Raw genomic sequence first — 14,365 nt, forward strand, 5'->3', positions numbered from 1 at the left:
AACCTTGGGTAAGTCACTTAATTTCCTGTGGCCTTGGTTTCCTCATTTGTAAAATTAGGAAGCTGGTCTAGATTGTCTCCAAAGGTCCTATGATCCCATAATACTGCCTATGCCCCTATCTGTGTGATCACATACAGAGGCCTGGGCCTCAGCTATAAAAGAAGAGATTTGAACTAAATGACCTTTAAGGTCCCTTCCAGCAACTAATTTAATGATCTAAAATGGACTCTGCCATAGTCAGCCAGAATGATATGGAGAAAATTGTTTTAACTGTGCCTTTAATTCCTCCAGCTATAAAATGGGCATAGCCTATTACCCAGGGTGATTGGGGGTGGGGGACAATAGTTACATGATCTTTAAACCCTTGACAGACATGAGGAATGGTCCTGCAACATAGAAATGAAGAATACTGGGGATTATCAAGTAAACAGACAATCCAGAGACTCAAGGCCTCGAAACACTTAAAATCCTTGTCCTATTCAGAGAGAAAAGCACAGGGTATCTGAGCTTAGCTTTGGAAGTAAAAAGTACTGGAAATCCTAGCCTCCAAAATATCAGCCGTAATTCCAGCCAGTCTCACTGACTGGCCAGTTCAAGCCACTGACATCTCAAACTGGTTGTTACTGGAACTGCCCTGCATGTTATTACCTTAGTTAGAAGATAAGGGAAGAAGGACACACTCAACCCAAGTGTCTTCTCCAAGGTTATTGGGCAGATCATCAGTGAGAGATAGGATTAAAAATCATCAGGATCAAGGACAAGAAGGGGCCTTAGAGGTCATCAACCTATTTTTACATAGCATGAAGGAGTGTTGTGTGCTTAAGCAGGCTTGCCAGTCTCAATTAGAAAGACCTGAGTTCAAGTCAGGCTTCTGATACACACTGGCTCTCTGAACCCTGGGCATATCTCTTACCCTTTCAGAGTCCAGTCAGCTTTCTATAACTGAGCACTGCCAAAGAGTTACCAATCTGCATTTGTAGAGGAAATTTGCTCATTAGAAGTTCTCTGTGCCATTGAAACCAGAGGTCCACACCAAAAGGAAAAGAAAACTGAAATTGGTATGATAACTTTGTTGTGTGTTTAAGAGGAATTAGCAAGTTGTACGTAGTAGATTTGCAGTTCTAAGTGCAATCTTCTTTTTTATTATATGGTTATGGAAATGCTTGTTTTATTGCCTAAATTAAAAAGAAAAGAAATTAAAAAAAGAAATTTATATAGCACTTTAAACTTTGCAATGTACATGATCTCATTTGAGCCTTGCAACAGTCCTGGGAGATAACTACTTCAGGTATTTAGTTATTCCCATTTTATAGATGAGGAAACAGAATTTTACAATGTAGAAAGTGTTAGATTTTTGGATTTAAACCTGAGGTCTTCCCAGCACCAGATCCAGAACTGAACTCATTCTACCTGGGTACCTCTAAGGGTAAATAAGTTTATTGTTATCCAGTTGTATCTGAAATCTTTGTGACCCCTGGAACCATAGCACTCCAATGTTGTTCCCTGGGCTTTCTTGGTAAAGATACTGGAGTGTTTTGCCATTTCCTTTTCTAATGGATTAAGGCAAATAATAGGGGTTAAGTGACTTGCCCAGGGTCACACAGCTAGTACCGTGTTTCCCCGATAATAAGACACTGTCCTATTAATTTTTTTGGAAAGAAAAACACCAGAGGGCTTATTTTCAGGGGAGGGCTTATGTTGTCCTGCCTCAGCTCTCTGCGGCACTGCTCTCAATGGCGCCAGCAAGCAAATCACTGGGGAAGAACAGGATGAAGTGCTCACTGCTGCAGCTCTGATTGGATGCAGCTTGGAGCGAAGTGTGCATTTCAGGGGGGGGGGGGGGGACGGTGCATACAGAGGCTACCGTAATGTAGCGTTTAGCGCAGGGGATCACCTTCATTACAGTAGCAATCTCAATAGGGCTTATTTTCCGGGGAGGGCTTATTTTACAGGAATTTTACACAGTAAGGGGAGGGCTTATTTTCGGGATAGGTCTTATTATCAGGGAAACACCGTAAGTGTCTGAGGCAAGGTTTGAATGCCCATCTTCCTGACCCCAGGCCTCTGACTACAAATCTAGTGCTCTTTTCTTACCACACTTGTTCATATGTACCTTGGATTGTCCTGTGGAGACCATGGCCTTCTTCAGCATCATCTGATTTACCTTTATTCTCAAGTCCCTTGTAAGGGAAGGGGGATTAAGGGTGGGGAGGACAAGTTGAGCATAGGAGAAAACTGGAGGTACCGTTTGGCCAGACTCTTGCCAGATTTTTGCCTCCAAAAGGAAGAAAACCACAGGCCAGGCTATGGCATAATGAAAAGAAAAACACCGAGGGCGGCAGAAAGCCCTTGGAGAATACACCAAGCCAGACCTCGGCTGAGATTCACGCCATGAAGCTTGCCCCAGGTCCGAGCCTTGGCCCTACGCCCATCAGGCCCTAGGAGGCTGTCAAGGATCCTTGGGTTGCCTGAAAGACACTTTTTTTTTTCCCCTACGAGGAAAGGTACGGGATTAAGAGCTGCTGAAAACTGGAACGCTGATGAGGTAGTCATCTGGGGAGAGAGCAGAGCTAGGAGCCACCTTAGAACGTCCCGTAAACAGAGCCGAGGGGTGGAGTCTTGGCTTGGAGCCCTGCATTTCCTGGGACCCACTGGACTAGTGGGTGGAACAGCCACAGCCAAACTCCTCTGCAGGGACAGGAAGCACGGAAGGAGCCCCAGAGAGAGAAGTCGTGGTGAACGCTGTTGGGAATTCTTGTGGACTGCCAAAGCAAAGGGCCCCGGGTTCCCCCAGCAAGGGGCTGGTGTGGTGGGAGGGGCAGAGAGAGGGGGCTTCCTAGCCGGAGCTAGTCTCCAGGCTGGGGATAAGACCCCACCATCGGGAGCTGCTTCCTCCTCGTCCAGGTACTGTCTTCCTGGGAGTGGGGGGAGGGGCGCAGGTCAGGAGTACCCCTAGCCTTGGAAAGGGCACGTATGCAAGGACCGAGAAAAAGCCACTCTTTCCTACAGGGCGGCTCCAGGGCTTTCCGGGAGACTCCGGCACTTCGGAAATGCATCGTTTCCTAGGGCTCTTCCCTGTCTTTTCTTCTAGCCCCCTCACTGCCTCGCCTCCCGCCCCTGGGCTGCCAGCTGCTCCCTCCTCTCTCCCAGCTCTGATTTCGATTCCGGGGGACGGGAGGATTTAACGAGGCTGCTAGCCCGAAGCTCCTTTCCCTGGGGCCTCTCTGAAGTGGAGACCACCAGGGGGGCACTCCCCAGCAGAATGTGGGCTTAGGCAGGCTGGGTACTCTGTGTGACCCAGTTGCTAAGGCAGTGCCTGAGGCTGGTCCCATGTTACCATGGCAACGGGGGGCCAAGCTCCTAATCCATTAGAACAGAGCTTTGTACCGAGGAAGAGGGGCTGGTCAAGCCAGGGAGGGAGCTCCCCTTGGTAGAGAGCAGCTTTAGAGGGGCTGGCTAGATCCAGCTGCTGAGGCGGGCTCGGGGTTGTGTATGGTGTGCATATATGCTTTTACTTATGCCTGTCTCCAAAAATGGCAGTTCTGGTGAAGATTCAGCTGGTTCCTGCCTTTCTCTAATCAGGGGTGGAAGAATGAACTTTGGGCCTGGATATGTGTACAGAAGGTGGGGGATAGATCTAGGGAATAGTGATGGATTACAGGAGCATAAATTTCAAGCTTGTAAAGAACCACAGAGGTCATCTGATCCAACTCCCTCATTTTGCAGATGAGGAAACAAAAACCTCAGAGACTTTTAGGGCTAAACTAGTATAGTTGAGTTATCTAAACTAGAGAGCCTGGCACCTGGTTCACCTTGGGCAGGTCACCTCAGTTTCCTCCTCTATAAAATGGGAAGATCTACTCTAGTACTTTATGGGCTGTTGTGAGAAACTTGTGGGACAATAAGTGAAAGTCCTTTGACTAGTATGAAAGACTGTATCAGCATAATGGAATGGCATTCTTTTTCTAATTGTGGCTAGCTCTAGGAATTCTTTTATATTTCTTGCTGGTATAGTTGATCAACTGGGGTTTTAGCAATTGATGACAGGATATTTCCCTAGGGGGACTTGAGGATACCGGAATACCCTGCCAAGAGCTCTCATCTGTAGACTCCAAGGTGACACCCTTGGGGATAGCTGAAAAAAGAGGGGGGCATTCCTTACTCTCCCTAGTGTTTTGGTCCCATGCCCAAGGACTCTTGCTTGAGTGCATTGCTTAACAACAGGGCTCTTAATAAATCCCTAGAGCAGCCAATCATTTGGAACTTTTCAAAAATGCCTGGAGTTTCCAAAGGCACTGAGGCTGCATTTGTATAGGCCAGGAAAATTCCTCAGTTGCCCCGAAGCAGAGATGTTGGATTTCAATACCCACATTGTCAGTATGGTATAGAGTTTCTGTGTTGTTGTGGAAAGTGCTTACGTAAACCTCAAAACCCTGTATCAATATAAGTAGTTAGTTATTGCTAGTAGTAGTAGAATCGAAGGGAGGAGGGGGGTGATAGCAGCAGGGGCAGCATCTGTAGTAACAGAATTTCTTTTGGGAAGTTTGGGGGGCAAGATAAAGAAAGCTAGGAGCCATTCTAAAGTGACTCAGAAACCAAAACAGCTCTGGAAATGGACATAAAGCAGCATTATTCCAGCCTGCTAAAAGTTTAATTGTATTTTATCTTGTTTTGTTTTGTAATCATGGGAACGTGTGCTGATGCAGCTCTATATAGAAAAAAGGTCTCCAAATTTCAACCTCCTTACCCAGTCCTACCCTAGTTATTAAATCTGACGAAGGTTAATCCACGAAGGCTCTTTTCTTAGAAACCCACTGGAAAGAAGAAGCACTACTATGACACATTCTGGTCTCTGAGAGGTTAAAACAAAAATAGAGGATCACAGATCCCTAGAGGTCTTGGTGGAACACGTTTTATTGTGGAGAGACTTCATGGGTCATAGATCTTCCAACCATAAATTTTACAGCTAGAAGGGGTCTTAGAGATCACTGAATCCAATCCCCTCATTTTATAGATGAGGAAATTGCTGCCTAGAGAGACTGTGATTTGTCTGAGATCACACAGAGAGTAATAGGAATAGAACCAGAATTTGAACCCAGCTCTGCTGTCTACCAAGGGACAGTTAAGTGGAACAGTGGATAGAGTGCTGGACCTAGAGTTCAAATCCTGCCTCTGATAATTCCTAGTCATGTGCCCTTGGCCAAGTCACTTAATTCTGTTTGCCACAGTTACTCATTTGTAAAATGAAATGGAGAAGGAAATGACAAACCACTCCAATATCTTTACCAAGAAAACCCCAAAAGGGGTCACGAAGTTAGACACAGGGAAAAACAGCTGAACACCTCCTATGTACATAGCCAACATTCTCCTGTACCACAAATAGGTACAAAGATGCAATTTGGGACATAATCCTGATTGTACATAGGTTTCTGAGCATATGATAATTTGGATGATTAGGGGAAGAAATTCTCTGAAAGGTAAAGAGCAATGCGTCTCAATATCCTTTTTACATATTAGTGTTTTGTGGTGATGGGATGGATTGCCTTGCTTTGTGAGAAGGTTCAGTACTCACTCTACTGACAGAATTTTGTCTGATCTCAGCAGGTAGCAGAGAGGCCAAGGAGGTAGTTACAGAAATTCTCTATAAGAAGAAAGGTAAGATTCTCTGTTGTGTCTACTGCCTTCCCTCTCTCCTTCCCCCCCCCCCCCTTGTGAATAGCTTACTTGGGTTCCTGTGGAAGTTGGGATGAGAATTTGGAAAAATGGGTGTGAATGCTGGATGACTTCAAGAAACTTTTTAGCTCCATATGACAAGCGTTCTACCCAGTGAATCTGTCTCCCTATCTCACTTCTTCCTATCTTAGTCCAGGATCTAGGGCACACTAGTAGCATTCAGAATTCATTCCTGATAGTTATTCAGCCCCCAGTGTGAAAGCTGGATAGAGTGGCATTTCCAGGAGTCTGCATAATGGAGTCTGGGGCATTGTATGGCATTGCTGGCCAGATAATGCCCAGACTCAGTGCTTTGGTTAGGTCATTTCTACACTGGGAGAAATTCTCCCCACTGTTTATTGTAGTCACCATTTTGATGGCAGCAAATGGGAAAGCCACCATGCTGAGTTGTGAGTGGGACATTCCTGCTCTAGGGGTAGGGGTCACTATGGAGAGTCCAGGGCTGCTGCCTAGCCTTCAGAAATAGAGGAGATAAATGGCAGCCTTTGCTACTTCCAGTGCTCTTGCCTGCTCCAAGGCCATCCCAGAGAGGTAAGAGTTTTCTCTACTAGATGTATGTTGTATGTTACCCCAGGAACAGGTCTCATCTTGAGATAACTGAAATCACAACCTGGGTTACCTAAGGTGACTATGAAAATTCAGGGGTCAGAAAGCCCCACCCCCTTTCTGAGAATGACTGTGCTGGCCTGGGGGGATGTCAGAAGGGACCAAGAAGCAATGGGAGGGAACTGGGGAATCAGGAAAGTTACAGGTTGGCTCTCCAAGGCTGTGCCCTAGTGGATCCCTTCCCCTTTGATGATGCAATGACCAGATGTCTGTGGTCAGGAGTAGGGCCTGAGGGGGAAGAAACTGGGCTTCCAGAAAGAGAAAGATCCCAGCCATACAAATGCCTGGGAAACAAATAGTGGGAGCTCACACCAGTGGATTCAGGTAACTCCAGTGGGACACCAAGGAGCCCCCTCCCCAACTCTCAGCCATCTCCCTCCTGGCTCTGCAACAAGGTGGCTGCGGTTCAGAAGGAGGTCAGGGCATCAGTGGAGCACCCCAGGTTCCCCTGTGGGGCAGCAGGCGCCAGGCACCATCCAGACTAATTGTTTCCTCCCCCTCTCCATCCCCTCAGCAAGCAGGCAGGCAGGCAGGCAGGCACACAACCCCTTTTGGGGTGGCTGCTTCTTTTTGGCGCAGGGACAGGTCGCACTTTGAAGGTTGCACCATAATCCTCCAGGGCAGGGGGTGGGGGATTCTCCTCCCAGGGAGTGGCCAGCTCAGGTCTGAACAGGTCTTGGCCCAGAGCGGGGGTGACTCGGTGGCTCCCTCAGTACCTCAGGCTGTTCACTCATTACACCAAGCTGGACCGGCCGGTTCCTTTCCTCTGAAAGAACTTAGGCCATAGCACCAAAACATGGGGAAGAAACCCCTGAAACTAAGAGGGTGGAGGGGAGTAGTGGGGAAGTTTAAACCTTAGGGCAAAACAAGGAAGAATTCAACCTGAGGATATTGAGTGGTGATTGCTAGGGTCAAACCAATGCACCTAGTTGTAAATAAATTTCTTATCAGAGGACCATAGATTTAGACCTGGAAGGGACCTTGGAAACCACCTCATCCAAACCTCTTATTTTATAGGTGAGGAAACTAATCAGGCTCAGAGATGGAAAGTGACTTACCCAAAGTCACGTTTTAAAATTTTTTAAAAGACTTTTTAGTGGCAGATGTTAAGTGGCAGAATCAGGGATTTGAACCCAGGTCCTCTGACACCAAATCTAGTTAAGAAATTCTAAGACTGGGAGTAACTTTAGAAGGACAAAGAATTGGGGGCAGGGGAGGGAGAGGAGAGAGGTTAAGGAATCAAGAGAAAGTAGAGATGTGATTATGGGATTTAGATGAATGAGACCATAGGTACCTCCAGACTCATGTTGTTGTTGTTTTTTTAAAGCAGATTGATTTTTTTTAGGTAATATTAGTTCTGAGGCTCTGAATGGATACCCTTGGCCAAGAGGGCACTCATTGCCCAGAGGAAGCTGGTAGTGTCCTAGGCCTGCCCCCCATTGGTTGATTCAAAAGCACACAGTAGGTGGGTGTGTCAGCTGGGCCTTCTTCCTTGCAGAATTATCCTGATGCTGCAGCTCAGCTCCAGCCCTAGCCCCTAGGGAAGAGACACAAGGGCAAAGTAAGCTACTCTTGGAAGGTGGTGTAGGGCCACAGCTGCACACTGGCATATATTAGGGAAGGGGGGTGGTGCAGGTGGCAGGGTGCCAGGGCCTAGAGAGCTGAAAGAATTGGCATCATGCCAGTCCGTGTCTGTGAGGCCCAGCTAGGCAGGATGCCAGCCCAGTGCCCAGAGAATGGGGAGGAGCCTGAGCCCTTTCCCCGGGGCAGAAGGAAGGGGTGGAGAGGGCTGGGTTTAAGCTCCATTAGGCCTGGTGGGGTGGTTAGGCAGGAAGAGAGTGAAGTGGTTTTTCTTTCAGGATCTCCAAGCCCCCTACCTTAGTGTCTCTGGGAGCCAGAATCTAAAAAGGAAACTACTCCTAGGGTAGAATTGTGGGAACAGGTTAGATTGGAGTTCAGATTGGGCATAGGAATTGTGGTTCCGGGGAGGTATTTGTTCACAATGGGAGTAACCACTCTTACAATCTAGAACTCTAGCGTTTCTCCAGCCTTTGTACGCCCCCACCCCCATAGTGTACATTAACTCGAAAATTGCCTTTTACCCTTCGGCTGTTTAATGAATATTTATTACTAAGATGCCTCCTGCCATAAATGTGACCTTTATTGATGTTCTTCTCGACCCTGTGCTTCTGTGTCCCCCTCCTTTCTCTGCCCTTCTCTTTTTCCTTTGATTTATGCTAATTTCACATTCTCTCCATAATCTCGTCTTTGTTTTCCCATCTCTCTTCATTTTGGGCCATTAATTTTTTCCTCTTTTTTTCTCTTCATCCTCTCCCCCATTCTATATTCACTCAGATTTTTTTGACCACTAAAACTGATGGATCTTATAGCCTTTTTTACCCTTTTATTCCATCCCTACACCTTGCTCACTAATACACACATTTTTTTAACCTCTTTTTCTCTCTTCCTCTTTTTTTCATATATGTGTAAATGAGAGGGTTCATTTGTAAAAGTTTGTATGATATTGTATCTGAGTCTTCATGGTGGTGAGAGTTGTGTGTGTGGGTAGGAGACTGATATGTGGAGTTAGGAGGAAGGTCAAGGCCTGCCCTTAGTGGGACTCAAGTTCATTACTTTCTGGAATTTTTCTACCTCATTCAATCAGCAGTGTCTACTTTAAGCATGGAGAAAGCTACAGCAACATTAATTTGCTCTGTCCCCCCCTGTAACTCCCCTTCCCAGCCACTTCCTGAGGTCTTTATAAACAGTGTTGTGGTTGAGAAAGAGTAGACAGGATCTGTGGGTCACAGGGGTGGGGGAGTCCACATGCATTTGAGGGCAGTATGAGCCAGCTGTGGGATGCAACCAAGAAAATGTCCCTTCAGAGATTTTTCTCTGTGTCCACTGGGAAGGACAACTTAGTATATTAAATAAAAACAACATCAATCATAGAGATGGTGGTGCCATGCTGGGGCCCTTGTACTATGTATATTACATGCATACACACATTCCCATTTCAACATTTGAGTTTAAAACCTTCACATTCTCCTTTATTCTATAGTATTCCGTTGGGTTCCTACTATTCAATTCAATGATTCAGCAAACATTTATTAAGTTTTTACTGCATGCATACTATATGTGTTAGGTGCTAGGTTGTGGAAAGGTAAAAAATGACAATACATTTAACTTGGGGATGAGGGTTGAGAGAATGCATACATATATACAAACTTAGGTATATACATATATGCAATGTATATACACATGCATACATGTATACATTCAATGTATATGTGTGTGTACATCTATTCAATTTGTTATCCTGAATGTATGTATATATGTGTGCATGTGTGTCTATATATGTATATACATACACACGCTTTTGCCCAGGATGACACAGTAAGAGTCTGAGGAGAATTTGAATTGAGATCTTATTGATTCTAGGGTCCAGCACTCTATCCTTTATACCAGCTAGCTGTCTATAGATAGATATACACATACATACACAAAATGTGTGTGCACATGTATGTGTGTCTACATGCACATGTGTGTATCTGTATGTATGTGGGTGAGGGCAGCTACATGATATAATAGAGAGGGTACTGGCCCTAGAGCCAGAAGGATCTCAATACAAACCCTTCCTCAGATACTTACTGTTTGGTCCTAGGCAAGTCACTTAAACTCATTCTCAGTCTCCTCGTCTGTAAAGTGGGGATAATAATAGCACCTACCTTACAGAGTTGTTGTGAGGAGAGGATGAAAGAACAAATGTCAAGTGCTTTTTCAACCTGAAAGCACTATATAGATGCTAGTTGTATGCCTCATGCTAGGTACTGTGGGAAATTTAAAAGAAATGTTAAATGTGGTCCTTGCACTCAGGTACATCCACATGTCATTTAAGTAATAACAAAAGAATGACAAAATAAGCTGTAAAGTGATCGGCATTTAAGGAATTGAATGCCTAGAAAAGAATGCAGGCATCCCAAGGAGCTAACACCAGGGCCTTAGAAGAAGCCATCCAGGATGAGTCTCATTTCCTTTTGATGATAGGATTACTGATTTAGTAGAGCAGGAGAATATACCAAAGTCATCATATACCTTGACAGCAGTGGAGGATGTTACCGTGTGGGACTGTATTTCCAGACATCTTAAACTCAACATGTCCAACAGAACTCATTTTCTTTCCTCCAAACCCTCCCCACCTCCTCCCAGTCCCTCAGGCTCTTAACCTGGGAGTCACCTGGACTCCTCTCTATCTCTCACCACCCATAACCAGGCTGTTGCCAAGGCTTGTCAATTTCATCTTTGCAATATCTCTCGAATACGCCCCTTTCTCTCCTCTGACACTGCTCCCACCTGGTACACCCTCATCACCTCATTATTGCAATAGCCAGCTGGTAGGTCTCCCTGCCATAGGCCTCCCCCCACTCCGCTCAATCTCCATTCATCCACCAAAGTGATTTTCCTAAAATGCAGGTCCAGCCATGTCATTCCCACTCCAGTAGCTCCCTAATCATCTCCAGGATCAAATGGAAAATCTTCTATTTGGCATTTAAAGCCTTTCAGAACTTATGTCCCCACCAACCTTTCCAGTCTTCTTATACCTTACATCTCCTCATGTATTCTTTGACCTATTGACACTGGCCTCCTTGCTATTCCACAAACAAGACACTCCATTTCACAACTCCAAGCATTTTTTTTCTCTTGCTATTTTCCTTGTCTTTAATATTCTACTTCCTCATCTCTTCCTCCTGGCTTCCTTCAAGGCCCAACTAAAATCCCACCTTCCACAGGAAATCTTTCCCAATCCCTTTTCTTTCTAGCACATTGCCTCAGTTAATTATTTTCTTTTTATCTGTTGTTTATACATATTTGTTTGCTTGTTGTTTCCCCTGTGAGACTGTGAGCTCCTTGAGAGGACTATATTTTCACTTTCTTTGCATCTCCAGCACTTAGAATAGCATCTGGGCACATAGTAAGCAGTTAATAAATGTTTATTGACACTGACTGACTTATGTAGGCTGGATGATACTACAGTTAGGCAGAATTGGAACTGGTTGAACAGCCATACTCAAAGGGAGCTGATTAATGAATCGATGTAATCTTGGAGAGAGGTTTCTAGTGGCATGCTACAGGGCTATGTTCTTGACCCTTCCCTAGTCTCCATTTTTATCAGTGACTTAGATGGAGACATTGGAGGCAGGCTTATCATATTTGTATTTGGCAGAGCATAGCTGTTATGTTAGCTGCCAGAGTGGAGATTCAGAATGAACTTGGCATTTATAATGAATGCTGCACAGAAAAGAATTATATGAAATTTAACAGGGAGAAATGTAAAGTCTTCATTCGGGTTCCAAAAACATTTTTTAAATACAGGCAGAAGGAGTCTTGATTTAATAGCAGTTCTTATGACTAGGGATTTTAGTTGACTTGATAAACTTAATTTGAATCATCAATGTTCTATAGCTACTTAAAAAAAAGCGTAGACTAAATTAATAAAAATATGGTGCCTGGATCAAAGTAACAATACCACTTTACTCTGATGGTTAAGATACATCAAGAATATTGACCCTTTAAAAGATGAACTGGCGGGGCAGCTAGGTGGCACAGTAAATAGAGCATCAGCCCTGGAGTCAGGAGGACCTGAGTTCAAATTCAGCCTCAGACACTTGACACACTTACTAGTTGTGTGACTTTGGGCAATTCACTTAACTCCAATTGCCTTGCCTTCTCCCCCCCCCCGCCTCCAAAAAAAAAAAAAATATGAACTGGTTAGTCAGAATTAATCCAGAAGAGGAAACTGAAGACAATAGACAGAAGAAAATGGAAACCATGACATATTGTTTAAGGGACTGGGAATGTCTTGAAGCTAGAGAAGACTAAGGGGAAAGAGAGCAGGTATCTTCATATATTTCATACAGAATCTTTGATTTGTAAGGGACTTCAAGGGTCACCTAATCTAACTCATCTCCTCTATAACATCTCTAAAAATTGGACATCCAGTTTCACCTTAAAAATCACAGTGATGGGAGGCCCACTCCCCACAGCAAGCCATTTCATTTTTGAACAACTCTGATTTGTTACAGAATTTTTCCTTACATGTAGTTGAAATCTCTCAGCAGATCACACCCTAGTTTTGTCCTCTGGAGCCAAGAGGAGCAAGTCTTCCTTATGACACATGACAATACTTGAAAACAGCTATCATAGCCTGTCTTCTTCTCTAGGATAAATATCCCCTGTTTTTTCAATTGATCCTTTTACAGGGTGGTGTTCAGGCTTGAAATCATTCTGGCCACCCATCTCTGGATAGACTCCATTTTACCAGTGTCCTTTTCAAAAGGTCATAGGGCTGAAGCCTCTGTCTGAAGCAATAGTGCCCCAGGTCATGATGCTCCAGATCTGATCTAGTCAGGGTAGAAGGAAACCATTACCTCCCTCTTTCTGAAAACTATGTCCCTCTTCATAAGGGCCTAAGATTGTGCAAACATGGGGCAGTTTAAGTGGCACAGTGAATAGAGTACTGGCCCTAGAGTTAGGAAGACCTGGGTTCAAATTTGATGTCAGACACTTAACACTTACTAACTGTGTGACCTTGGGCAAGTCACTTAACCCCAATTATCCTGTCTTCCCAAAACAAAACAAAAGATTGTGCAAACATTTGACTGGGTCTGGCATATATCATACTTTGAACTCATGGAGCTTTTGGTCTTCTAAAACCCCCAGATTTTTTCCATCCTATCTCTCAATGTCTCCCTTAACCTGAATTTGTGTAGCTAATTTTGTGAACCCAAGGGGGGGGGGAACTTGAATGAATCCCTTATTAAATTTGATACAGTGTCTTGTAGAAGAGGAAGAACAGTTATTCTGAGATGCTGAGAGGGAAGAGCTAGGTGTGGTTACAAGCAGGTTGGAAAAAAAATATGAAAAAAACTTTCTGAAGATGAGTTGTCCAATAGTAGCACAAACTTCTTGGTGAAGAACATTTTCAAGCAGAAGATGGATGACCAGGTCAGGGAAGCTGAAGAGAGAATTACAACATGGATAGGAAGTTACATAAGGTGACCTGTAAGACCCCTTCAAACCCTAAATTCTCTTTCTTCAGTGCTCATTTATCTCCCTCTGAACTCCTGCAGTACTTAGGATCAGTAATATCAATCTTGCACTTAATTTCATACTGCTTTCTATTGTTTGCTATTGTTTCATGTGTAGTTAGTTTATCTCTCCAACTAGATTGTAAGCTTCTTAAACTGAGGAGACGTATTTTAGACTTCTGCATTTTGCAATAGTGCACATAGTAGATTCCCCATAAACACCTGACCCTATTGATTGCTTCAGCACTTGAGAAGAGACTGGTTGATTGGAATATGGCTTGATTGGGGACAGGAGTTTGTGAGTGTGACTTGCTTCCTAACTCTCCTCCACCAAAAAAGGGTTGGTTCTGACTATCCTTGGTCCCCTGAATTGGGAGGTTCCTGGGGATAGGGAAGATAGTAGCTTCTATTGAAGAGGATGGGGCCAGAAAGGGGGCTAGGAACTCATCCCATTTTAAATCCATTTTCCCTCCCAGAACCTTCTGACCCAAGATCTCTCCTTAGTCTTAATAACTTGAAGGGTAAGAGAAAGAGTCTGGGCGGGGGGGGGGGGGGGGGGGGGGGGGGGCAGAGAGAGAAGCAGAATTGGGTTTGGGGAAAAGATATGAATGTCGAGGGACTGACTCTTGGCTTTGCTTTGCAGCCTCATCCCTTCATCCTCATCAATGAATATTTTAGTGTCCATTAGATCCAGCCACCGGGTTATTAGGGCTCAATGCCTCAACTCTCTCTGTTAGGATTTGAGATCTTCCTTCCCCAGGGAAAAAGGAGGCTTTTCCAGGTTGGGGGAGGAGAGGATTATTATTCTACTCTGAGTGTCTAGAAGCCCGGGAGCAGCTGGGTTAGCAGCCTTTATTTCTTTCTCCTACTTCAGCCCCCATCACACACCGATGTGTGTGTGTGTGTGTGTGTGTGTGTGTGTGTGTGTGTGTGAGAGA

General features: G+C 44.7%; 1 protein-coding gene across 2 annotated transcripts in view; it reads left to right on the top strand.

Moving 5' to 3' along the window:
* Nucleotides 1-2,571: 2,571 nt before the first annotated feature.
* SEMA4B (semaphorin 4B) overlaps nucleotides 2,572-14,365 on the top strand; it is a 38,351-nt gene continuing 26,557 nt past the window's right edge. The window contains exons 1-2 of one of the 2 annotated variants that reach the window (XM_069098629.1): nucleotides 2,572-2,904; nucleotides 5,602-5,655. The gene's annotated coding sequence lies outside the window, so the exon portion shown is untranslated. The remainder of the gene's footprint in view (nucleotides 2,905-5,601; nucleotides 5,656-14,365) is intronic. The other variant, XM_069098630.1, reaches the window with a different exon arrangement.

The sequence above is a fragment of the Petaurus breviceps genome, unplaced genomic scaffold, assembly GCF_028583685.1.
Source record: "Petaurus breviceps papuanus isolate PSGF00001 unplaced genomic scaffold, PetGlider_PUasm1.0 37, whole genome shotgun sequence".
NCBI lineage: Eukaryota > Metazoa > Chordata > Mammalia > Diprotodontia > Petauridae > Petaurus > Petaurus breviceps.